The following is a 24,138-nucleotide window of genomic DNA, read 5'->3' as shown; positions in this document are numbered from 1 at the left end:
CACTCTCTGTCTTTTGATCAGAGCATTTAGTCCATTGACATTTAAGGTAATTATTGATAGGTATGTAATTGTTGCCATTTTAATCCTTGTTTTCCAGTTGTTTTTGTAGTTCTTCTTTGTTTCTTATTCTTTTGTTTCTCCTTGTGTGGTTTGATGATCTTCTTATATAGTATACTTGAGTTCCTTTCTTTTTGGCTTTTGTAAATCTGTTGTATATTTTTAATTTGTGGTTACCATGGAGTCCAAGTATGTTGACTCATAACTGTATCTGCTTGCTTTAAACTGATAATCATTCAAGTTCAAACACATTGTAAAAGATCTACATTTTTATACACTCCTCCCCCACATTTTATGATTTTGATGTCCTGTTTTACATCTTCATGCTCATCTTTTAACCGTTAATTGTAGTTATAATCACTTTTATTTTTTTGTTTGTTTCTTAATCTACATACTGGCTTATTTAGGTGATATTCAGTGCTTTTATATATTTGCCTTTCCTATTGTGATTTTTCCCTTTCCTGTAGATTCTTGCTTCTCTATTTAGAGAAGGTCTTTCATTATTTCTTTTAGGGTGAGTTTAGTATTGCTGAATTATTTTAGATTTTACTTATCTGAGAAAGTCTTTCTCTCTCCATCTATTCTGAGTGATAATCTTACTGGGTAGAGTATCCTAGGTTACAGGTTTTTCCCTTTCAGGACTTTGACTATATCATGGCACTCTGTTCTGGCCTGCAAAGTTTCTTCAGAGAAATCAGCTGATAGCCTTATGGGGGCTCCCTTGTAACTGACTGTTTGTTCTTCTCCTGCTGCGTTTAGACTTTATTTTTAACTTTTGCCATTTTAATTATGGTATGTCTTGGAGTAGGTCTGCTTGTTTGCGACCCTCTGTACTTCTTATACCTGGATATCAGTTTCCTTCTTTAGGTTTGGGAAGTTTTCAGCCATAATTTCTTCAAACACATTTTTGCTCCCCTTGTCTCTTCTCCTTCTGGAATTCCTAATATGCATAAGCTGGCACACTTTATATTATCCTATATATCTCATATGTTGCTTTCTTTTCTCCTTTTTTTTTTTTTATTTGTCTTTCTGCTGTCCTGATTGGGTGATTTCCATTATTCTATCTTCCAGATCACTTATTCCTTCTTCTGTGTTATTTAGTCTGCTATTTATTGCTTCTAGATTGGTTTTTATCTCAGCAATTTGTCTTTTTTTTTTTTTTTGTGGTACACGGGCCTCTCTCCACTGTGGCCTCTCCTGCCGTGGAGCACAGGCTCTGGATGCGCAGGCTCAGCCGCCATGGGCCACGGGTCCAACCGCTCCATGGCATGCAGGATCCTCCCGGACCGGGGCACGAACCCATGTCCCCTGCATCAGCAGGCAGACTCTCAACCACTGTGCCACCAGGGAAGCCCAGCAATTTGTCTATTATTGATTGGTTCATCTTTATGGTTTCTGGTTCCTTGTTACAGTGATCTGCATTTCTATCAATAATTTTTCTTAATTAAGTTAGCATTTTTATTACCTTATTTTTGAACTTGGGGGGTCTAGTAGACTAGTGAGGTTTGTTTCATTATTTGCTCTTTTAGGGGATTTCTCTTGTTCTTTTAACTGTGAGTAGTTCCTCTGACTTTTCATTTTACCTTACTTTCTCAGCCTCTATGAATTTAGGAGATACAGTTATCCACTCTGGTCTTGAAGGGGTGTTTTTATGTAGACAGTGTGTGTCCAGTGTTTTTGGTGTGAGGGCTGGTTTTGGTATGGATGCTGGGCACATCTTTCCCCAGAGTGTGCTGACCATTTTCCCCTTGATAGGGGATATGGTTGGTGGTGTCATATCTAGAGCCTGTGATGGACATGAGGCGGCATTTCCTCTCTGCTCTGTCACTGCCCTGTCAAGGTGGAGTCTGTTTCCCAGTTTTTGACATAGAAGCCCTGAGAGTTGGGTTTAGTCAGGCTCCTCTTGTTTTGAGTGCATGCCCTGCCTGAAAAGAGGTGATTGCTGAAGTAAGCTAGTCCCATGTGATCACAGAGGACCTATGGGCTGCCTGTGTAGGCATCTGCCAGTTCTGCTTAGACGCAGCCCAAGATGGCACCCCTTTCTCTGTTGCAGTTGTCTCAGATCTAGTGTAAGGCTATGCTGTGGAGCAGGCTATGGCTGAGAGTCAACGTTGTGGCTGCAAGAATTGAGGTTGATGAGCTGCCACCTGAGATCAGGGTTGCCTCTGTGGCAGACTTCTTCTAGGACCTGTTTGTCCTAGATCTACTGCTAAGCTGTGGTATGGAGTGGGTGGAGCCAGGATACGTTGCTGGAAGATGAACCACTGCATACTCCTAATTGCACTGACATGGGCCATCACCACCCCACCTGGACTATACCCTGGGCCCTGCGGGCTGTTTCTGTGTAGCTAGATTGAGTCCTCTTCCAGGGCTTGTTTGCCTGAGATGGAGCACTTAGCCGCTATGCACTCTTGTGACACCACCCCTCATGCACACTGACAGTTTATTCTGCAGCTACACCTACTGCCCCTTGCATGTTCTAACAATGGCCTCTGCAGCTTTCCCCGTGTACCCCAGTCTGTCTCTGCACAGTTGGATCAAGTCTGCCCAGAACTTACACCAGGCTTCGGTGTGGAGTTAGTGGGGCTGGGGTGTTCACCCTTTCAGATTGGAAAGTGCAGGAAGGAGGCAGTTGCCAGTGCAAGGCTCTCTCCACCCTGAGTGTCAGCAAGCCAGCATGGGCGCGATCCTTGGGAGTAGAGTCTAGGCTTCTCCAGCCCTTCTGTCTGTCTCAGAGCATTTTCCAGCAGGCAAGGGGGCCCATCTCCTCCATGCAGGACCCCAGGACTGAGGTACTCAGTTGTGACTCAACCTGCTCACTCCCCAGGGTGAGAGTCCACCCATGCGGACCTTCCCCTCCTTACAGTTCCCTCCCAGGGCCAGAGATCATGACCTGATGCCTTTTTTTCTTCATCCTACCTGGTTACATGGAGATCTTTCTTGCAGCTTTGGTTGCATAGGAGTTCTTCAGCCAGTTTCCAATTATTTTTCTGTGAGAATTGTTACATATGTAGATGTATTTTTAGTATGTTTGTTGGATGAGGTGAGCTCCACATCCTCCTACTCTGCCATCTTGGTCCAGATTTCATGATCTTTATTACCTTTATAAATTTATTTATTTTATTTTATTTATTTTATTTTTGGCTGCATTGGGGCTTCGTTGCTGCACGCGGGTTTTTCTCTGATTGATGCGAGTGGGGGCCACTCTTCATTGTGCTGCACAGGCTTTTCATTGTGGTGACTTCTCTTGTTGGGAGCACGGGCTGTAGGCATGCGGGCTTCCGTAGTTGTGGCGTGCGGGCTCAGTAGTTGTGGTGTGTGGGCTCAGCAGTTGTGGCTTGCGGGCTCTAGAGCGCAGACTCAGTAGTTGTTGTGCACGGGCTTAGCTGCTCCGCAGCATGTGGGATCTTCCCAGACTGGGGCTTGAACCTGTGTCTCCTGCATTGGCAGGCAGATTCTTAACCACTGTGTCACTAAGGAAGCTCCCTTTATTACCTTTAAGTAGGTTTCTTTTGTTACCATTTAACCTAACGGTTTTCAAAAACTGGCTGCCAAGTTTAAGCAAATTATTTTCATCTACTTCTGTGACTATGTTGTTTCTCAATTTGTTTGTGTAGTGGATTATGCTGCTAGATTCCTGGTATATAATCACCCTGTATTCCCAGAATAAATCATGTCTCATTTAAGTGCATTATTATTTTTCCATATTTTTGGATTCTCTTTACCAGTATTTAATTTGGACTATTTTCATGATTATATTTAAGTGGGATTAGACTGTTTGTTCTATATAATCTTTATCAGGTTTGGGATTAAATTTATACCAGCTCTAAAAAATTAGTAAGAAAGTTTTTCATTTTTTCCATGCATGCATCAGTTAAATAGCCTGGCAAGTTAAACTGGTAAAAAGCTAGATATAATTCATCTATGAATCCTTCTGGTCTTGTTAAGTTTTTCAGTGGTTGCTCTGTGATCACCTATTTAAACCCTTCTGTAGAAAGTGGTCTTCGTATTCCTTTTGAGTTGCTTTGATTATAATCTATATTTTTATAAAAAATTATTTGTTCCCTCAAAATTTTGTCCAAAGAATTGCAGTTTTTTTCTACAATTCTTTTCATTTTTCCTATCATTCTACTTCACTCCCACAACAAATTTTGTATAATTTTCCTGTCTCTTATTTCTTTCATCAGTTTTATAATTGAAAAAATTTGATTGATTTCTAATTTATCATTTCATAAGACCAGCTTTTTGATGAATTTTATCGCTACCAGTATGTTTTTCTACTTTAGCAATTTCAGATTCATCATTTTTCTCTTTCTGTTTCCTTTTGGCTCATTTTTCCATTTTTTCAATTCCTTAAGATAAGCATTTGTTATTTCATTATTGTTGATATTGTTGTCATTTTTAATGTGATAAAGAGGATATATTTTCTTCTCATTTAATTGTTGTGAGACAATAACGTGAGGCTTATATTCCCTGCTTTCTAGAATTAGTAATGTCAATTTTTGTTTCCTCTTTGATATAAGAATAATCTAGGAGTATTTTTTTTAATCTCCAATTGAGTTTTTTCCATTTATTGCTTTATTTTATTAAAGGATGTGATCTTCAGTAGATATGATCTCATGTGTTTATACTTGTTGAGGTTTTCTTAATGGCCAAGTATATGATCAGTATTTGAAATGTTTCGTGGACAAATAAAGATCTATATTTTCTTTTGAACAATGTGAGTTACTATTAAAATGAGTATATTGATCGTACTATTCAAATTCTCTATATACTTCCATATTTTTCCTACTGTATTCAGTTTTAATTAATTAATTAATTTTATTTTTCACTGTGCTGGGTCTTCATTGCTGTGCACAGGCTTTCTCTAGTTGCAGCGAGCAGGGGCTACTCTTCATTGCAGTGCGTGAGCTTCTCATTACAATGGCTTCTCTTGTTGCGGAGCATGGGCTCTAGGTGCGCAGGCTCAGTAGTTGTGGTGCACGGGTTTAGTTGCTCTGTGGCATGTGAGATCTTCCCAGACCAGGGCTCAAACCCATGTCCCCTGCATTGGCAGGCAGATTCTTAACCACTGCGCCACCAGGGAAGCCCCTCTAATCAGTTTTGAAAGAGGCATTTCATGACATTATATCCATTCTTAGTCTGTTTAAATTTTAGCTCATCAAATTCCACCTTATCTGTTAATATTATCAATTCTCTATCCTTTTGTGTATATTTGCATGATTTTTTAACCTGTCTCTTTAATTTCTATATTTCTTTAGTATTTTAGTGTTTTTTAGGGGCTTGCTTTTTTAACCTAGTATTAGAGTCACCATTTTTAGTAAGAGCATTTAGCCTATTCACATTTGATGAAAAAAGTACACTTTATTTTATTCCTTCCATTTTATTTTATGTGTATGTTTATGTTATGTGTTCTTTTCTTGATTAAATTAAACTTGATTCTCTTATTCTTCTAGTTAATTAGGGAAGTCTACCTTTCAATACTTTGAGACAGTTTTTCCTGGTATGTATGTTAAGATGCATATTTCTGTACTATTATTAGAAAAGGATATGTGAATTATTTTTCCTGCCAAGATACTCTGTTTCTTCATAGAAACACTTTTCTCAAACGCCAACAAGATAAAACCTAGAGTACGCTTTCATTCTTGCATAATACAAATATCTGTTTTAAACTCTGAAAAGTAAGTGCTATTTTGGTTAGGTATAAGAAATTTAGGGTTACAATTCTTATCTCTCAGTATTTCATAGACATTATATATTAGCTGTCTTTCTAGTTTCTAGTGGTGCCTACCAGAATTATGTTTTGTTTAGTTCTTTTTTCTTTTTTTCTTCAAATAACATGTTCTTTATTTCAGGCAACTTAGACATTTTTTTTTTTTTATTGGGTTTTTGAAACTTTATTAGAATATGCCTAAATATATGCTTTTTCCTCATTAAATCTGTCTGGAACTCAGTGTGTGCATCAGTATTCAATCTCCTGTCTTTCCTTGGCCTTAAGAGATATTTTATGTTGTTTATTATTGTTTCTCCATCTAGTGCTTGATTCCTTCTGGAATTCTTAGTATTAATATGTTAAATATTTAATATACATCCTCCAAATGTATTGTCTAGTTTCCTTATGATTTTAATCTCTTTATATTTCTGCTCTGTGCTTTAAGCTATTACTTCCATTCATCTTCTAGGTGACTAATTAAGGTCTCAGCAGTGAATAAACCTGACTTCATTTCATCTGTTAACTTTGATTTTGGTTTGAAAATGAAAGCTTTTATTTCCAAAAAGTCCTTTCTGCAATGTATCTATATCTTCATACATATTCTTACTTTTTGTTATACAAGTCTTTTCCATTGGGTACCACTTTTGCCTATCTTCTCTTTGATTTCTGGGCAGACTTCTCCAGCTCACTGTGGCTCAGGTCTGGCTGTTGCAGTATTCTAAGTCATAACAGTCCCAAAAGAGGAGGAAGGTAAAACCTTCTCTGCCACCATGGGCAGGGATTGTAGCAGCAGTCAGGTTGCCCTTCCCTCAAGGCAATGAGATGGAAATTTTCCTGCTTTCCAGTTTTCTCACATATTCTTTGCCTCAGGAATAGGGTAAAAACAGCCTAACTACTCAGCAATTCCTCAGATTCTTGTCAACCAGCAAGACCAGGCCAACTCCTGCAGGTCTGTTAACACTAACCTTTGTGTCTTCTAAACTCTGAAGGCCAAGCTCTTCACAGAATCTACTGTATACCAACTCTTGACTTGAGGTTTTCTGGTCCTAGTCTCCAGGTTATTGCCTGACCCATGAGAGAGAAAGTCATTGACTGCTTCTTCCTACTAAGTCTCCTTTGTCTGACTCATACTCAGCTATCCACTATCCCAGAAACCACTTACCTTGGGAGACATTGATTGAAGTTGAGCAATAAATAGAGGTGAAACATATTCAAATAGCAATTCCCAAAATCCTCTTTATTCGTTAAGATAGAAGGTTATTCTCTAATCATTCTATCATATAATATTAGAACTAAATTAGTAAAAAAATGTGGTAATCAGTATCTTTCCTCCTTGTCTGGTCTACTTTGTAAAATTCTTTTAAGGCAAGTTCATCTGCCTTCCTCTCTCATTTCCTCTGGAATTCTTCATTTCTCAGTACTCCCATGGCATCTGGTGAATGCCTCGATTGTTATAGAATTTTGATATGTTATTGTAATTAATTATGAGCATATCTGTCTTTGAAGGAGAAGAAAGTATAATTTATCCATGAACCCAAAGCAGTTATTTTAGTACTTATAGTGGGTGTCCAAGAAATTAAGTTAGTTAACTAGTAAGTTGTTTTTGCTCTCAAAGACTGATTCCTTAAAATCTATTTTTGAAAAGTTTTTTCTTTTGAAAAGTTTAAACTTCAGCTTTCCAGAATTTTATCTGCAGCACTAGGAAATCACATTTGAAGTTGGGGAAAGGAGAAAGAAAGCTGTAAATGTTATTGCAATCAATCAATAATAATAGTAATAATAATAATGAGGTGGAGGAGGAGGGGAGGGGAGGAAGAGGGAAGAGGGAAGGAGGAGGAGGAGGAAAAGTAGTAGCAGTAGTAGTAGTAGAGAATGTTACTTGAATTAATTTTACTTCAACCTAGAGCATTGGACTGGTTTAAACCACAAACTCTGGCTTTTTAAATAGATGATACACTAAATCATCGCCTTGAATGTGTGACTCAAACTGTTTTTTCATGAACAGTGATCTTACATGCTCAACCTTATCACCAGTGGTATGTATACATGAAACATACGACTAATGCCAAGGCCTGCATGGTAGCCATAGGAAAGGGCTTCTCTCTGATAGACTTTGGAGCCATGAAAGATGGGGTTCACATCTGATTTTCACATTACCAGCAATGTGAGAAAATTACTTAACCCTCTGAATTTCAGCTTCCTTATATATAAAACAAGATTAATAATAAACACCTTATAGGGTTCTTATAAGGATTAAATGTAGTAGTCAATTAAAGTATCTGACACATTGTTAATATGTTGCTGCTGTTTTTACTCTCTCAGTGTTACAGTATTAAGTAACCGGTCTTCTGTATAAAGTAAAAACCAATATGTTGTGCCAATAACTGTATTGGGAATAATTCCTAGATGGTGAAAAAAGCAAGGTGAATTACTGAACCAGAGCACTTAAAATAAAACAGCAGTAATCTGTTAAACTGAATTTTGATGACAAGAACCAACAGATTTTGCTTATTATCAAAGCAACTTCAGTAGAAAATAAACTTGGGTGTATTGTTTGTATGTAATTAGATGATCTAGAATCATAGATATATCTTTAATTTTCACAATATTTACATAAACTTTAAAATGTTTGTTGCTTCTCTATGTTTAAATTTGAAAATCTCAGATACGAGATATAGCAACAAAAAAAATCCAGAAAAAAAATATTTTCTAATCTGGTGAATATTTTTTTCCTAAACACATACACATTCTCTCTCTCTCCCTCAGTTGCTTCCTCTTAAAGATAAGCTGATCTACATTCTCAGAAAACTGAACTAGTTTTTGAAACACAAATAATTGAGAATATGAAGAAAGTACTTAACAATTGTCCAACTCATTTTTCAAGTAGATAATCAAAAAGCATAATTTAAGCCTTGGAAAACTATTCAATTCTGTTTATTAAGTACCTGCTTCATGTAAGCATTGAAATATGGTACACGGGCTATTAAACACATCTTCAATACACTCTCCTCAGTCTTTTGCCAGGATTATTTGATTTCAGTATTGCCTAAGGAACTGGTCTCCAAACATTTTTATATAGTGCTTTTGCAAGATATGTATATTTTTATAAGCTGATTACAGATATTAATACCATATTATGTATTGATATATTTTTAAAGTAATATGAATGTGGGTTTTTTTTTAAGGATGAAATAAAATAACTATGAATAGGGCTAACATTTTTCTTGCACTTCAAATGCCTCGTGTTCCCCTCCTGGCCCAGGAAGCCAGTGGCCTAGATAAGGGAAAAGGACTAACTAAGCACCTGATGTCCTTTCTGGCCCAAGAGTTCTAGTTCTGTCTTTATGCTTTTAAGAGTGATTTCCATAATTGTTTTATGATGTCATCTCCCAGTGATAGAATTCAGTAGCACCAAACATCATGGCAAACATAATGTTTTGTATTCTATCCAGATTTTATAAATCAGATGCAGCAATTTAAGCCAGTAAATGCTAGCAAATGTGGTATGTTATTACCTGACAGCAAATATAAACACATCAAAATCATAAAAATTATTCTAGCATTTCTTAAAATATTCCTATATAAATATGTTAAATAAAATCATATACAAACTGAAACCTACTGTTAATTCCTAAATCTAAGAGTGTATTTGTTTTTTGAATTCCACTTAACCATGATCATTCCTACACTAAAGTGAATAATGTTTAAAAAAAAGTTAGAAGATACTGAATTACATTGAACAAATTACAGCACAGAATTACTTACAGTATCTAAACCACTATATTAAACTTCAAAATCAAGACCTTTATAATGTGAATCAGGGTTCTGTAATATTTTCTTTTTGCTTGTTTGTATAATTCCAGCTGGCCACAGGCTCAGCCAGATAACAAGATGTTCAGTGATGTGCAGTGGTAAAGGTTTATCTTCATAAGCAAAAGGGTTTCAGTTTAAATCCCTCACTGTCTTTAAAAGAGAGCTTAAGAAATAGAGCAAAAATCTTTGGATTAAAAGTAAATTAGATTTTGTGGATTTGTATTGCCCCATATTCATATATTTAGTATATATTATCATAAGACGGAAGTGAAATTTCTCTAACTTGGAATATTCCCTATTGATTCCCAAAATAAGATCACTTCCATTCAGTAGATTGAAACGGTTCAGAATAATTCTAAGAATCACATCTTAAATGATTCCAACTCATTAAGATCAGAAGTTTACATTGTTAATCAGACAGTTAGGAGAGGGATTCCAGAGTAAATCTTTTCAGTGGTTTGATAGAAAAATTGCTGACTGATGAGAATCAAAATTATAAAATCATTGTAATTTATGAAAGGATGAAAACCAAAAGACAAAAGTAGCTATGCACTATCATAGAAAATCTTCCTTCTCTATCAGGGGACTTGAAGAAAGAGTTACAGTCCCGCAAGTGGGTGCTCCAGGAAAATTATTTTTCTTACAGACTCGACATATCTTGCAGTGGAGTCACACTGCCTTGGCAAGCAAATGGACTAGCTTTGATGGTGCTGCCAATAAAGCCACAGTCTTTTGTTGCTGCGCAAACACATTTCTCTCTTTCTTTATATGGCCTCCAGCAAACTACACATGTTACTTTTGTTTGGGTAATTTACTGTCTTGGAAAAGGAAGTATGAAACTACTTTTCAGAGAAAACCATTGAAACTCTTTGGCTGGCAGCATCAGAGTCACTAGCTTCAGAAATATCACCACAAAGCTTTCTCTGATCAAATGGAAATACTCAGACTGGGGGAAAACCCTTCTTAAATCCAACCAGCAAAATTTCCACAAACCTTCGTTCATAAACTTGATTTTTACAAGCCATCTGTTTCCCAAAAAGACCATATTCTTGGCCTTAACCATCCTTCTTCATGTTCCTTCCAACCATGTTCCCCATTATTTATCTACAAGATTAATAAAGATCTCTAAAATGAGAGCACAAACTCATAGCCTCTTTAAATTGCTTTTGTCCCTTAAAGAAGATTTTTTAAAATTTAAATTTAAATATTTACACTCTCTTTCTTTGGCATTTCTTGATACTCAGTCCAACTGTTGCTTTAGTTTGTTTGATAGCTTGTTTGTTTCTTTTGATATAAACATTTTCTTCTTATTTTAGAATACGTTTTTACCTAATGAGAATCTGCTACTCACATAATCTCAAAATGATATAGTAAATTTAGCAATTTACAGGGTGTAGAAAATATTTTTCCATTGTTTCACTCAAAGGAATAGTTGTGATGTGTGTTTATTTGTAAAATGAATTTAATTAAAATTTTAATTTAATATGCAGTGATTTTTAAGTTTTCCTTTTAAAAATATATAATGATATTAGATTGACCCAAAGGATTTAAGAAAGAAATTTCAACTCTCTGGTTCTAGTGTTGACTGGAACTAAAAAACAAACTTTAAAATTATTTTCTTTTTGGATGTTCAACATATCCAATCATTAGAGAAATACAAATCAAAACCACAATGAGAGATCACTTCACACCCATTAAGATGGCTATTATCAAAAAACCAAAATAACCAACATTGGCAAGATGTTGAGAAATTGAAATCCTTGTGCATTGTTGGAGGATATGTGAAATGGTGCAGCCTCTGTGGAAACCAGTGTGACAGTTCTTCAGAAAATTAAACAGTTACCAGCAATTGATCCAGCAATTCCACTTTTAGGTATATGCACAAAACTAATGAAAGCAGGGACTCAAATAGATATTTGCACCAGTGTTCATAGTAGCATTATTCGCAATAGCTCAGAGATGGAACTAACTCTATTTCTATTGATATAGGAATGGATTTTTTAAAATGTGGTATGTGCATGCCATGGAATATTATTCAGCCTTAAAAAACAATGAAATTCTGACATATGCTACTATATGAATGAACCTTGAAGATATTATTTTAAGTGAAATAAGCTAGACACAAAAGGACAAATATAATTCCACTTATATGAGATACCTAGAGTAGTCAAATTCTTAGAAACAGACAGTAGAATGGTGGTTACCAGGGGCTGGGAAAATTGAGCGTTGGGGAATTGTTTAATGGGTATGGAGTTTCAGTTTCGGAAGACGAGAAAGTTCTGGAGAGGGATTGTAGTGATGGTTGCCCAACAATGTGAATTCACCTAATGCCACTGAGCTGTATGGTTATATATACTTTACCACAGAAAAAATTATTTTCTTTTCAAAAAATAAAAAATGTTTCTTAATGGAGATTAAGTTAAATAAAATCAAATGTTCACATTATTTTGAAATTTTTTGTCCATTTAACCCAGAAAGTTACTTAACCTTGTGATCTAGGATGTTAAAATTCTAATTCTTTATTCTGGGCTTAAAAGCATCAGTGGATATTTGGGACCTAATAAATATGAACTTTATTCAGAGCCTCTGCCAAGAAAGCCATCTTTAAGAGTTCCTAATGAGTTAGATATTCCAGATTCAGGAAACCTGTTACCAGAACTCCCTTGAGGATATAGTGGAATTATGTCCATCAGGGATAAAAAATAATATGCTCATCTTCATGTCTAGAAAAAGTCTTGGGAATATTATTATTGGTGCCCTGAGAGTCACTTGTAGGGGTTCAGATGAGAGCTAAGCTTCTGTTATCCAATGAAGTAAACATCCACCGAACTATACTTTTGTAGAAACTTCTCATGTATGTATATATAGCCTACATTGTCTAAAGTGCATTTGTGTGATTGATATGGACCACATGATTCAGACACTAAAGCATTATAAATTTATTTCTCTTAATTTATTTCTCTTGATTCTTCTTTCTTTTCCTTTTATGTCCATTGTTTGTTTTTGTTTTGCTTTGATTTGTTTTGCTTTAGCTGGAGAAGAAGTTAGGAAACCATGATTTAGTTAGTTTTAAATGTATTTCATAATAATAAATTCTGCCACTTCAAACCATGTTTAAAAAGTGTTTAGATGTTCAGGAGTTTTTCAGCTATTTATAATGAATTGATAGTCAAACCACAAAAACAAACAGGATCTAAGTTATTTTAAAATGACAAAATGTTCTGGAGTGTGTTTTTGTTGTGTTGTTGGTAGTTATATAAGTTGCTGTTGTTACTATTGGAAAGAGATTCACTTTTACTAGCATTAAATATCTCATATTTACTATGTAAGAAAATGAAAGGGAAAATGTTACTTTTCCTCACTTCATCTGCTTAGAATGTAAGCAGCTATAAAACTGAACATTTATATTGTGTACATTCTTTCCAGAGGAAAGTATAATACAAAGTAGGTTGCTAATAAATGAAGGGAAGGAACATACCATGTGGACACCATTTCTTTGCTTTTCAGCAGTGCAGACTTGCCTGGAGGAGAATGTGTGTGCGTGCACACACACACCCCCTTCTTTATTACCCTCTCTTTGAGCACTATGCATTTATATTAAGAAAACCATTCTTGACTCTGACAGTGTTATAAAGTTTCAGTGAATCTAGAAAGTCATTTTTTCCAGTATTTTGTTTTCACATATACATGGATGTTCATATAAATGCTCGGATAGAAACAAATTCAGTTTTATAGTTTCACATGAACTAAATTTCCAGATCATTTTATATTTATCTGAATAGTGTATTTTTAACATTTATTCTCTTTTTGACTGTGTAATAACAATGTGAGTTTAGGTTTCCTGATAACTAGGAACAAGAATGCTATAATTTTTATGTTGACTTGTTATTTTTCAAAGGCTGTCTCTTCTACAGTTTAGCCTGTAGGCACAATGTCATCAGAGCCATTCCAGGCAGATGTCTCTTTATTCTACTTGTAACCTTGGAAATGATCCTGTTTCTTTGGCCTGCAAAAGGCACTCTGATGTCTCTTAGGTTAAAACGCTCTCTTCAGGGAACTATTCTTACAGCTTGTTCTTGGGGAACCCCTCCCAAGGATAGGACTGTTTCAAACGTGTTGCCCTCTTAGTAACTTCAGGCCATCCCATTAGCCACTACTTCAACTAGTTTCTGCTTTCTCTAGTATAGATTATTCTAGGCTTTTGTTTGGCCAGGAGGCAGGGGAAGAACCAGTTGTTTTGAAGGTCTCCTATGTGGCCAGGCATGGTCCTTAGTTCAGGTGATTTTTCACTCTCAATATCAATTTACTCATTGTATTTTCTGTTGCTACCACTCCCGTTGGGTATCCAGGCTTTCTGTGGATTCATTATCAGTTTTTTGTCTTCTATCATTTTAACAGGATTTAGGAAAAGAAGAGAGAAGATATTAAGCCATTTTAAATAAGAGTTTGTATCTGTCAGGATCCAGGCAAGGAAGAGATGGTACAATCAACAGGCTTGTTGAGGAGGGTTATTGACAAGCGTAAACATGCACAGTGAGGTATGATTAAATATGCCGGGGTTGCAAGAGTAGGAGTGGTCACCTCCTAGGTCTAAAGGGGAAAATGAGAGAGCCATGAACCATGAAAGTAGCTACAGCTCCTTTTGCAGAGGAACACAGCCAATCAGCAGTATTCCAACAGGGAGGAAGCAGAGAAATAAATACCCTGACATCATTTCCCTGACCCTGTCCAGTCGCCAGTGGGTGGCTCCCCTTAGGCAAGTCTGCCTAGAAGCCTGAGGGCATGGGAGCCAGTTTGTGCCATTCATGGAGGTCAGCCTCCTGGGGCACAGAGAAGACAGAAAAGGGGGAAGCAGCGCAGAGAGTGGCTCTTGAAGGACAAATATGAATTATCCAGTCTTTGGAGCTTCTCTCTTATCCTCCAAATCCATTTTTAATAATATTTTTATTAATGAGTGTGTTTGTGAGTATGTGTGTGTATATACTGTGTATGTGTAAAAACAGAGAAAAATTGTGATAGAGGCACAGAACAAACATGTATAACAATGCGTATAAAACCCTTGGTATGTACCAGGTACTGTTTGAAGCACTATAAATGTATCAAACCATTTATTCTTCAAAGTAATTCCATGAGGTAGTTACTGTTATAATTCCCATTTTCAGATGAGGAAACTGACATACAGAAAATTTAAGGAACTTGCTCTGTCAAACAGGTAGTAAGTGGAAAAGCTGGGACTTGCCACATATTGGGAGCAATCAGTAGAACCAGATAGTTGTGTGTATGTATGCGTCTGGCACGTGCATTTCATCAGAGAAAATGTCATGTACATTTTCTTTTTCTTTTTGTTAGATACTCAAATGTTAATTCCAAACACTCATGCCTCACCTGCCATGTTTCACTCATTTACATTATTTGTCTGTCCTCTGAAGGAATGTGAATTTGGGACTTAGAAAACTGCCTGATCTGTCAGAAAGGGTGGACTGAATAAATGTCATATGTATTGTTTCTCCCATGCTAAGTCTTTTGCTAGGTATAACTTGGCAGGGGTTATAGATTCTCCTCCATCAGCAAGTACCTCAAGTGCAACGATTCTTTGTCGTCAATTTTGAACAAGATATGTCCCTTAGAAGATAGCTTCTCATACTCTGGATTCCTGAAATCAGGTCTCTTACTTTTTCAGTCAATTCAAGGGCAACTCAAGACAACTTGCAGTTGCGTCATCTTAGGTACTTTTTCCCATACCAAAAAGCTCCTTCTTCTGAAGAAGCCAACTGGATAGCAGGCACCTGTGCAGAAGAAACAGAATCTATAAACTAGTCCCACAATGTAAAAAAAATTGAGGTTCTCTTCATATGTTTCTAAAAACAATAAAGCAATTGCTCTTTTAAACATACACAGTTTATAGATCTGAATTTAGCCAAAAGGAAAAGAATTAGAAAGTGTTTTAACCAAATTGACTCTTCTGTCAATTCCTGAAGGATCTGCAAAGCAACATATAATTTTAACTTTATATTAGGTATATGGATAGCTTTATATTCCCATGATATACTTAAGCCAAAGAAATAAAATACTCTCCTATCGTTCAATCCGGTTTGGGCCCATTCCTTCCCTTAATTTTGTGTGGTATGTTTTGTTTAGCCTTTAATATGGACTGTGGGGAGCTACGCAGTGGGTGGTGCTTGGTTTTATTCTGTATACAGTATTATTGGGCATTACTAAAAAATGTTTTATTAATTTCACATGGAATAGTAAAAAAAATCCTTCAAAATTAAATCAAACACAAGGCAGAACTGAACATAACAAATAATTCAGTTTTTCTTGGGAAATTCCCACTGAAAAATAACTAATGTCAAGATTGTCATCTGTCTCAGCCATGATGCAAAGCAAACACCATGAAACTAGGTTGGTTATATGGTAAAGAAATTGAGATAATTGCTGAGGAAGGTAAGGCAATAATATTAGAATCATAGATCTTTATGATTAATACTGTAAAACTCTCTGCCTAATACTCTTGCTTTTCCTGTTATGACTGTTGAAAAATTTTAGATGTGTTCTTAAACTTATCAAAAAGGAAACTTTTACCAACATACAATCAAAATTTTAAATATCTGCCTGTTCTGGTTTAAACTATGTATTCTCTTCCATTATAGCCTATCATTACAGATGCTGATAGCACAATCATCAGAAAACTATCTCCCACAGGGCTCCTACAAATGTACATAGGAAATCAATTTCTATATTCACAGGAGAGGAAAACACAGAATTCCCAACTAGGAAACTTTCCTGCTGTGGCTTTACCTCATAGTTTTCAAGAGCTGTGTAAATATTAAAAGGATAAATTTATTTTATAAACAAGCTAAACATCAACCCAGTGAGACATATGTACCTCAAGGTAATAAGGAAATCAGTTTGGATCTCTTTGAGGGGAAATTAAAAACAGAATGAAGTAATAAAAAACTTATACATTTGGGAAAAACGTTTTTATGGGATTAAGGTTGGAAGTTGCAATGATAGTATTTGATTGGAGGAGGAGAACAGAAATAAATGTAGCAAGACTTAAATAGTTCTTTTTTTTTTTTTTAATGCTGAGGGATATGGTTTTAACCCATGATTCCTTTGTTTGTGCACCCGTCTCTGTAACATTGTGCCTCGAGGGTAATTGCAAAGGCACAGATATTGATTTGCTCCCTCTAAAAGAAAGGATGATGTTCTTTCTTACATTTAGCCAAAAAGAGAAGGGAGATTATTGTAAATGTATTCTATTCTGTTTTAACATTTTTTAATTAAGCTACTTTTCCTTTTATGGTTACAGTACTTAGGTTAATCAAGACCGAAACAGCTGCAGCAAAGGATCTATGAATTCTTTATTCTAACATAGAAAAAATAAGCCTCCAAAAATAGGAGACTACATAACATATTGTTTTACAAAAAAAGCCTTTGATAATTACTCCCAATAGTTAAACATTTCTTTCAAGCTTTTACTCTACTAATCTTGATGTCATATTTCTACTTTTAATAATAATTTCGGTTACTCATTTGCAAGCGTATCTCCTCAGATTCAGATAATTCTTCATCCCTATTTGACTTATTACCGTCTGCTTCTTCTGCTGAAAATAGACCATGTTTAATGACAATATTATGTAAAATACCACTTGGCATGAATTTTTTGTCTGCTTTATGAGGGTAGAGAAATAATGTTTCTCCAGATTTGCCTAGACATTAAAACCTCAATTTTAGGATAATATCCAGAGTTACCTCAATAACCATTCTGGTAGAAAATAAATTGATGTTTTTTATTATTTTTCAGTGGCAGAGATATTCAAAGTCAAACCAAAAAAATGGCAGCTAACCTGAAAACAATCTGAAGCCTGTAATTGTGTTTTAAGAAAAAAATGAAAGTTATAAATAGCATTTTATAGAATTACTCAAAAGCCAAATTCTCTCAATTTATAAAAAGCCATGCATTTCTGAAGCAGATTGTCTTGAGAGGAATGAATCATGACATGATCCTGGGTACTTAGCTATGACATCTGTTAGGTGGTAAATTGCATCGCATTCCACATGCACAATGAAGGAAAGAACAGTTTTTAGTTCCTAGAGTGTTTCTCATGTGAAGATGTACAAATAGAGGCAGCAAAACTCAGGCCAGCTGGAAGAGATGCGACGCTGGAGACTGCCTATGACTTGCCGGTAGTGATAGGTGTTTCTTTTAAAAATGCATAACCTGATGAGGTCTCCAGGGAAATGTATTTATAAGCTGCTCAGTTATTCCAGATGATGGCAAACCAAATGCGTCTTGTGGGACTTCCGCTGTTACCTTGAAGAATCAGTGTCAAAAGTTAGAACACCCATGTGAGAAATATTACCTTGTTAATGCATTAGTTTTTTATTCTTCATAATGACACGTGTAGAAAACATTCAAGAGGTTAGTATAAAAATAACAAATATACACCTGAATATAAGAATAAATTAACATAGCAAACTACTTTGAAGATTAAAGACTACTAGCTCTGTAGTTTGTAGATGAGCAAGTACGGTGTTTCCTAATTAGTTTAATTAGATAACAACTGAGAGAGCTGATGTTGGGTCAGGAAATAACCCACTACATTCTAACATTTAACAGGCTCAAATATAATTTTTAAATTTACTAAAAGGAGTGTGTAACATGCCTTTCATTTAATATATATGTGTACAAATATGGGTATTTGTGTCCTATATGCATACATATAATATACATGCACATTTACACTAAGTTATTGATTAATCTCTATTTTTACTCACAATTCAGGTGTGACACAGTCTATTAAAAATGCTAAGACTTTGACCTTGGAGCTGGGTGAGGAAAAGCCCTGTCTTTGGAATGCACATCTACTCCTACTTTGAGTTGCCCTAAAGGGAAACTTTACTGTCAGTCACACCATCATTCATGTTCCTGAGTTTTAATTCTAACTCAGTGGTCATAAGATAGAACAAATCTAAAGACTTCAGTGTATCATGGTAATTTGAAAAATTTAAAAGATGTGGAAATCATTTAGTGGGAATTTTGAGTATCAATTTTCAACTACTCTACTATGGGCAACTTATTCAGAGCCTCAATTTTCTTTCTCTGTTCCCTTTGCTGGGGCACAGTACTTATAAATGTTTGGTCTGCAAGCCTTGGTGATAGATTCTCTGCAAATTCAAAGCACTGAGCAAGATTTACACTCTTGGAAACCTCAAAATGAATGTGCTTGCACAGGTTCATGGAGGGGTGTGGGGAGTCACTGCCTGTTGCTAAAGTTGGCACTTACCACAATATGGGTACAACACAGTTTATCTTTCTCACATAGGATGGAGGGGAGTGTTTTGAAGACTGGGAAACTCTGAAAAACCCTTTAGGAGGCAAAATTAATGACACAGAGACTGCTGCTTTCGGGTATGTAATTCCTCACTCAAGTAAGGCTTGGATTCGTATCATTTGGAATTTAAGAAAAAGTCTCAAAATCCAGAAGTTAAAATTTATTTATTTCTCTGAAGTCAAAAAAAGAAACATCAGAATGAATTTTTACAATGCAGAACAAAAATATTTTTCATTTCATGCAATTCCAGTTTCACCATAAATTTGTATGTTCCAACTGAAGAGCATTTCAAATATATATAGAAGTATGTATTTAGAAAGTAACCACGTAAAGATCCACCAACCAAACATAACCACTATAAATATTTTGGTGTATTTCCTTTTATTTTTTAAATCTCTCAGTGAGTGTTTCTTCCTAACAGTCTAATCATAATGTTTATTGGATTTTGTGTCTTTTTTCACTTATTACATACTAGTCATGTCCTTATTATTGTTTCCCTTAAGCAATACTAAATTCTGCATGGTAGTCCATCATATGTGTATTCATAGGTATCTATTTCCTTATCATTGAATATTTAGGTAGAATAAAAATTTTTTGTTTCATAAATACTGCTGATGTTAATAATTTTAATGATTAAATTTTATTTTATATATACGTTATTTTCTCAGGAGAGAGAAAATATATGTGGATCAAAAGATAATAACAACTATAAGTGTGGTCACTAGTAGTATATTGCTTTCTAAAATTGATACTAACAATTTATTAAAATGTCCAATTCACTTCACTCTTGCCAGCCACATGGTTTTCTCAGTATCTTAAGTGTTTTATAATTCATAGATTAAATGTAGTATATCATTTTAATTTGTGTTTATTTGGTTTCTAGTGAAATTGAACATTATTATTCCAGATATGTGTTTATGGTTCTTATTTCTCTTTAACACGGTTTTTCATGCATTGGCCCATTTTCTTAAACCTTAATGTTGGTTTGTTTAGTTTAATAGTATAATTTTTTATATAATCTATATGATTTGATATTTTTTATACCAATATTAACCTTTACTTTTTACATTTTCTCATATACTTTTCTAAAGTATTGAATGTTTTAATTTGGCTATTTTAGGCACAAATATTCATTTTTACTAAAATGAATCAGTTTTTTCTACCTTTACTAAAATTTATTGGGTTTTCTTTCTATCTTTTGGGGGTTTTGAAAGTTCTTTCCTCTTAAGATTATAGTTAAATATTCATTCCTAGATTGCTTGGTTTTGTTGCTGCTATTGCTGTGGTGATGATAATGGTGGTAGATGTTCAGCCTTTTGATGATATAATCTTTAATATTTAGCACTCCCATTCATTTGAAGTTGTTTTAGGTGATAAAGTGTGAATATATGAATTTACTTTTGTCCAAATAGCTAATCAGTTATCACTAGTACATCCTGCATTTAAATTCTAACTGCTTACTTGGGAGTTTGGCTTATATTTATCACAGTAGAATTTTTTAGAATAAAAAGGTTACCACATCAAAAGTAAAAAACTCTTCTATGGTTTGGACATTTATGGAACCAGAAGTCATAATCACACAGGTATTCCAGGGTCTTGTGACTATGGAAGAACTCCCCATCCTCCGAGCATCAGTCAAAACTTTATTCCCTGTGTCAGTTACTATTTTGACTTTACACAAATGAATCACTTGACACAATAATCACTCAACTTATGAATAACCTTTTAAAAAACCTCATAAACTATTAGTGAGAGGGCTACCTTGCTGTAAAGCATTTTGACAATGTCTATCAAACTTTAAAATGCATATATTTTTATCCAGAAACTCATCTATTGGGATATGTCCTTCAGATAGACACCTCTAAGTGTGCACTGATGTAGAGACAAGGATGTGCCCTGGAACACTGTAAGCAATGGCAATAATCTAAATAGAAACAAACTGAATGTCAGTCAGTGGGGAACTATTGAATTTTGCAACAGTTCAACGCTATGCAGCTACTAGAAGAGAATAAGGTGGAGCAGGATATGATGACATAGAAAAGTCTTCAAGGAGTATTACTAAGTTGAAAATACAAACAGCCAAAGATTGGGAGTATTCCCTTTTATGTACATTGTGAGATATATGTTCATGTGTGTATCTATGTATAGATATATTTAGAAATGGAAATGGATATTAAATGGATATGGATGTAGATATAGATATACAGATAGATATAGAGCTACAGATAACAACAACAAATGGATATGAAATGGATATGACTGTAGATATAGACGTACATAGAAATATAGAGATGGAGATAGAGACAGAGATTCTCCTTATTTTCCAGAATTCAGCATGCTCCAGTACTCAGACATTTGACTTTTAGCATCTCTTCTCTTCTCTAGTTATTGTCTCACCCTTAGTGATCTCTTCCAGACTCAACTTTAAATACGACCTGTATGCCGACAGTGGCAAAATTTATGTCTCAAGCTGGTCTTCTGTCCTGAGCCCTGTTCAGTCATTTATTCAAGAAATAATTGCATCAAGGCAATGGAAATCCCACAGTAAATAAGATAACTATCCACACTTTTATGAAGCTGAACTTCACATGTCCATTTAATAACTATTACAAAATTAAAATGTCCAACACTGAACTCCAGATTTTTCTCACCCCAACCTCTGCTCCCCCATATTTCCCCATTTCATTAGGTAGAAATATCATTTTTCCAGTTGCTCAAGCAAATACTCTTTTCATTGTTGATTCTTTTTCTCTTACCCCACGTCTTACACTATATAGAACCATTATTACAAAGACATGAATATATTTGCCGTCACATGTATGTTGAGATTATTTACATTATTTTCAATTCTAAAATATTAGTGATGTTTAATGAGCAGGATTATTAATCACACATGGAAAGATCTCTGACCAATAAATACATAGTTTTATGGGTACATAATTTTCATCCACATCTAATAGTTTGGTACATAAAGCATTGTTAAACTAGAGTTGGTACTAATAATTGTACATGTCATGCAAATCTGGGGATGCTTTTTTGAAGAATGGGAGTAATCTCTTGGTAGTATGCGCATGTTTTGTTATTTATAGTAACAAACCCTGTTTCCTTATTCTTATATATAAAGGAAAAATACTAAAGGGATAAAAGTTTATCTACTATTGAGTCTAATTCCCATAAGGTCTAATATTCATCAGTTTTCTAAACCAGACCCTCTGGAAATCATATTAACTTTTCCAGAATAGAAGCAATGAATAAAACTAAGCATGAAGAAATAAAGAAAAATCTGATTAAAAGGTCATCAGAACACTCAGGTGGTTGATCAATTTGTCTTAGTCCCAAAAGAATTGAATTGAAAATCCATCAGGAGTGTTCTCTGCTCTCACTCCTCCTCCCACCGTCCTCCCACCCTCCCCCCACCGCCGCTCGCATGCACTTTCCCTCCCCTCTCTCTCTCACACACACCTACACATATGTATTTCCTTTATGTTCAAAAGATAAGAGCATATGAACTTCTTTAAAAATTTCATCACTTTCACATAAAGACTTACGGAAGAGAAACATACCACTAATGATTTAAATCCCACCAATACCAGTCAAAATATGAATCCGCTAATTTGGACCATTTAAACCATAAAGAGCAATATGGTCACAGGCAAGTAATTACATAGACAGCTGAAGTGGGAAGTTACAAGTGAGGAGGCTAGAAGAAGCATTTCCAGAATTCACTGACATGAAGCTTCCAAAAACACCAAGTAGCCAGCTGAGGAACCCAACGGCTGCACACCTATTAGCTATTTTCATGTAAATTATGAATCCAGCAAGCAAGTCAAAAGTAGTGACAAGCACTTAAGCTCGAGTTATAGTCACTATTCAAAGGCTTGCCTTCACCTGTGCTCAGTGGGAACTGTGCTTTATTCTTTTATTGGTCTTTACTTTCAAGTGAACAGAACACAATTAACCAAGAAGAAGTGCAATTAACCAAAGAAAGCCATCAAACAATAAGTTATTCAAAAAAATGCCATGCCAATGTATTTCATTGTTGGCTCCCTCTACAGTAGACTTTATACCCTTTTTATTAAGAAGAATAAGGATATATGACATTCCACTCTCCTTCTTTCCACACTCCTGCCTTTCCTCATGCCTCTCTGAATCCTCCTTCAATTTTCTTTGCTGATTTCTGTCCCTCTGATAACCAAGTAAGGGTGAATAAAACTTGAGTATCCCTTGTTGGTCTTCGGTCTTCCTCCTCTCCTCTTTCCTATGGCAAATATCAGCACTCCACTTGTTTCAGCTTTCGTCTCTAAAAATCACTTGCATATCTGTGTATCTAAATGTAGTCTTCCATAAGAACTGCCATTCACAACTCACAATTCAACCAGCATAGGTCCCAGGTATCTCAAACTTAACATGTCAAATATTTAACTCACTTTTTAACAACTCTGTTGCTCTCGTGTCTTCCAGTCTTGGTTAAAGCTCCCACATAGTCCTCTAGATTCTTCAGGGTCACAGTCACAAATCTGCCTTCTACTTATCTTGCCCCTCACACTAAATTAGTCACCAAATATTGTCACTCTGACTCTAATATCCACATTAGTTCTTAACTCTCTGCTGTTACCTGCATTACCTCTCAGCCAGAATATAAGGATCATTATAATCATCCAAATTCTATCCACCACATGGGGATTTGAGGCTGAAGAACAATCCAAGTGACAGGCAAGGGGTTCTTCATGGTGGGTAGCCTTCTAAGAGAGGAAAAGTTCAAAGTCTTCTGGGGAAAAGAATTATCCATAGCCCTTGAAATTGGGATACAGACAATCTAAAGGCAAGAAGCAGACACTAAGGATTTAAATTTGGGTTGCACAGATATAGAATGAGCAAAGAGATCCTAAGCAAATGCACTGAACAGCCTAGGGGCACCCATGGCCTGCTTTTGTCAGTCGTTCAGTGAACTTGTGTGCACAGCTAGCTAACCACAGCCAGGAAGAACACCACTAAGAAATTTCACTGTCACTGTGCTCATTCCCTCTCCTCAAAGCCCTTCTTCTTAGTTCTGCTGACATCGTCTTCTCGAAACCCAACTGTGATCCTGCCATTCCTCTTCTTGATGGTCCCCTGTGCATGCAGAATAAAATCTGACCTGCTCCTCCTAGCATTCTTCTCAAATCAGCCTCTATGGGTCTCTTCAGTAATCTCCCATCACTGTGAATGCCTACATGA

The sequence above is a fragment of the Neophocaena asiaeorientalis genome, unplaced genomic scaffold (assembly GCF_003031525.2).
Source record: "Neophocaena asiaeorientalis asiaeorientalis breed wild unplaced genomic scaffold, Neophocaena_asiaeorientalis_V1.1 scaffold26, whole genome shotgun sequence".
In the NCBI taxonomy this organism is placed as follows: domain Eukaryota; kingdom Metazoa; phylum Chordata; class Mammalia; order Artiodactyla; family Phocoenidae; genus Neophocaena; species Neophocaena asiaeorientalis.
The sequence above is the reverse complement of the archived record's forward strand: the minus strand, read 5'-3'. Positions refer to the sequence as shown.